Consider the following 4,127-nt stretch of genomic DNA (forward strand, 5'->3'; position numbering starts at 1 on the left):
TCCCCCCCCCCCCCGCACCCTCGCCCCCACCTCTTGGAAAAACAAAAACCCGACCTCACCAAACCTCCCTGGACCCCGCGGTAGCAAGACGTGAAGGGGTTGATTTGTGGGGTGGGAGTCGCTGGCCCTTTGCGGTGCTTGGGACTCATTAAACTGTCACTCACCCCCCACCCCACTGGGTAAATGGGGTGATTAATGTCTGATATATTGGTATGGGGCGAGGGCATTCGTGGAGGAGAGGTTGTGCGGCTGAGAAGGAATCTAGCTGCGACCGGTGCCCCCTGGAAGCGGCGTTCGTCCTTCTGTCATTCCCTGCGAAGTTAGAGAAAGTTAGGCTGGTGACTTTGGCAGAGCGAGAAGGACAGGACGAGACGTGGGGTGTTGTTACTCTTTAACTCTGCCGCGGTTTCCTAATGAGAACGGAGTGCAGAGCGCCAGGCAGGGCCGCGCCTCAGGCCTTCTCTGCCCCTCACCCTCCCCGGAGTCCGTGGACATGTGTCTCACATTCACAGATGTCGCAGCACCTTGCAGGGCACCCGTCGGCCCGGCCCGGGTGGCCTTACTCTTTCATCAGCCGGTAGCAAAGAGCCACGGACTCTAGCTAAAAAGTTCCCAAACTCACTCGACCTGCTCCCCACCCCCCCCCACCTCCTTTCTGAAAGGTTTCCTTGTGATCATGAAACATTACAGAGTGACCCAAAAAGACATTGTTATGGGACACAGATCAAGGGGAAGACAGAGTTCTGCATTTTCTGAGCCGGGAGGCGGATCAGATAGGCAGGTGCAGCGTTCACGTGAAGCGGCAGTACCGAGTTGTGTCCGTTTATTAATTGGTCTCATGGAACCGAAGTACTTTCCAGGATTTCAGAAAGTGCAGTTTCACCTTGTTGATACCGAGACTTGAAATTTGCATGAACTGGCAAGTGTGAGAAATTGCACGAGAGGGTAGCTGGAGATAAACAGTTAAATAAGAGTGGAAGAAGAAGGTGAAGGTAAAGAGTCCTGCAGCCTTCTGAGACACGTATGCCATGATCTCGGCAGGGCGGAAAAAAAAAAATGAAAGTATCGTAATAATGTTGAAATGGGACTGGAGATGTCAATTGGGTTGGTTTAAAAATATCCCTAAGCTGCCTTTGAAACTAAACGTTGGAGTTGAATAAAAGTGAATCTGGATTTCCTGAATAGCACCGTGGCTTGAGTGTGCTGTCAGTATGTAAGCCAGTCCACCAACTTAAGACAGAAGTGTTGCTATTCCATAAATACAGTAGAACTCCATATGCTGAGTTTTTCAATTTCTTCTGTTAGAAAGTTTGGGGGGGGGGGAAAGGGAGACTTTGAAGTATTTTGTTTATACTAACAGAAGAGAAAAGTTCTCCTAAGAAAAAGCTGGTAGCAGGAGTGTAGAGGAGCAGCATATGGCATTAAAAGGAGCACAGCTGGAGGTAGCATTTCCATCTGAACATGATGTCAGAGCAGCTGACAGCCTGCCATCCCTCAGCCTTTTATTCTAACACACAGACAGGGAGCTAGTGTGTGCGGATCTGTGGTGGAGAAGGTATCTCGTTCCTCTCTAACATCATCTCCACTTTGCATCTGTCTCTCTTAGTCTGCTTTTTTTCCACCGATGTAACAGACCTGGAGCCAGCGAGACTCAGAGGAAAGGACTTAATCAGGTTTATGTGTCCTAAAGGTAGGAGTAGCAAGAGATTAGATCGAGCCTATTTCTGTTTTGGTGTTCTGTTTATTTAATTAAAAAAAATCACATTACTTTTCTAACCCAGTTTAGGAATAATATATGAAATCGAGGATTAAGTGAACATCTTGTTGGAGTTGAAAGTCTTGGGCTCATTTAGTTTTCATTTTCATCCCTTTTGCTCGAGCAAGTAAATAACTTTTATGCACAGAAATATTTCAAGTTTTGAAATGTTAAGGCATTGAAATGTTGCTGTTTGAGATCACTTTGGATTAGAATGCTTTTTTTTTTTTTCTGTTGTTCACTGCTGTTTAGACTCCTTTTGCTTTTGGGGGGTAGTCGGGGGAGAGAAATAGTAAACTGTCTGGAATCCAGCATTCAAACTTATATGAGCAGATTATTCTAGTTAAGAAGCTAGATTGTTGTGTAATTAATTCCACTGTGAAACTTTATTCTTCAAAACATTCAGCCAGCGCTACTGAAACATACAGCTGTAAGTGCTTTTGAAACCGAAGGTTTTTTTTAAAAAGGGGGGAGAAAAAAAAAAAACTTTTGTCCCCAGGAGAATAGTTTGACTGGTTTCCTCATTTCTCTTTCAAATATATATTTAAGAGATCTTTTATTTCAGCATAACAATAATTATTTGCAGGAGTTTTTGTGTTAGCGACTAATTTAGAACTTGTAGATTTGAGCTGCCTGAATTGGCCAGACAGCTGTAATCGCACCCCTCCATTCTTAATCTCTTTATCTGGGCAGCAGCTGCCATATGGCCACAGTCAGCTGGGTCAGATGTTTATAAGCTTCCTTCTTCGTCCCTCTCTGTCCTCAGCCTCCTAATTTGATCACGGCTACCTTGTGAGCTGCCCTCCAATCTTTATTTTTAGCCCTCTCAAGGATTAGGATTGATGTTAGCTGTGGAGCACTTAAAGTGATTGTATTGTAAATCTTGGTTTATTCTAGCAGGGGCGTGGGGCGGAACGTATTTGGGGGCTAGGATGAAAGTTTCAGCCCATCTTGGGCAAAGTGTAGAAAAAGCAGAGAGGTAATTTCTGACTGTTAAGTTACCACGCATCCGTTCCCCAAATGCACTTTCTGGGCTGCTTGGTGTGGAACCTTGCTTCTGGTCACAGGAAAGGGGAAGTCGGGTTTTCTTGATTTTTCTCCTTCTTCTTCTTATTCTTCGTCGTCGTCTTCTTCTTCTTCTTCTTCTTTTTTTTTAAGGAGTTGAATTTTGCAGTTGAATTTTGACCCTTTGTACATCCTCGCGTTTGCTCCCCCTCTATTTCACCCCCTCCACCAGAAAACAAGGGCGCTGGTGCATATTTGAAAGAATAGAAGCTAGTGGGAGAACAAAATATATCAAGTTTTGTTGAAACAAAGTATTTTCTGTTGAATGAGGTAAGGCAGAGTCAGAAAAAAATAGTTTCTCTTTTTCTAGCAAGGCTTTTTTTTTTTTTTTTTTTGCTTGGGGGGAGGATGTTGAACCTGTAAAGCTTTGGAGTTGCATTTGAATACAATACGCTTTTATTTAAAAGTCTGAAATCATTTTAATATGGAATTCATTTGCTCTGCAATGGATCAAAGTTTAGGTGAGAATTTTCAGAGTTAAGGGAAGCACTTCTGGTTCCCTCCTATCCTAGCTGTAGAGATTTTTACAAAGAAATACTACTTCTTTTTTCCTCCATTCACTTAAAAAATATTTGGATTTGTTCATAGTAAAGATGATCTTTTCCATCTGTCGGTGTAGTTCTTTCTGATCTCGTGCTCGTGTGCTCTACCTGCAAATCCTAAGGCATTAACATCTGTTTTTATACACAGGGCTTTTGTTGCTGTAACACTCTGACTTTAAAAGTGAGTTGTTTGCTAATTTCTGGGCTAATTATGCGATTTCATTTTTTCCCCTTGATTCAGCCAGTGTGTGTGTGTGTGTGTGTGTGTGTGTGTGTGTGTGTGAAAATCGTGCCTTCTAAGCGCAGTCATGTAATCAAAAAAGTAGTGAAATAAAAAGGATGGTTGAACAAGTTTTCTGAATCTTCCAGAATGTGTTTGGGACTCCTCTTTGTTCGTTCTCCGAGCTGTTGTGGGTTTCGTAGGATGTGATTTGATGAGTAGGTTCACTTCTCCTGAAAGAGCTGTGAATTCTCATTCTCAGAAAGAGCCTGTAGTGAATCGAAGGCTTTTAAAACTTGCCCGAAAGTTCCGGGAAGGTGGGGATGCACTGGGGACTGTTTGGCTGGGGTAAGGAAGTTGGGAAAGGGCACTTTTTTTTTCTTTCTTCTTCTCGCCCTCGGGTTTGGTGCATGTGCTCTGGTCGTCCTTGGGTCAGGAGCCTGCTTAAAATGCAGGGACGGGCACCTCGGGCGGCCCAAGCCCCAAATCACTGTCATTATCTTCTTCTCCTTCTTTTTTTTTTTTTTTTTTTTTTTTTTTTTTT

This window comes from Crocuta crocuta, unplaced genomic scaffold (assembly GCF_008692635.1).
Source record: "Crocuta crocuta isolate KB4526 unplaced genomic scaffold, BGI_CrCroc_1.0 scaffold243, whole genome shotgun sequence".
NCBI classification, from domain to species: Eukaryota; Metazoa; Chordata; class Mammalia; order Carnivora; family Hyaenidae; genus Crocuta; species Crocuta crocuta.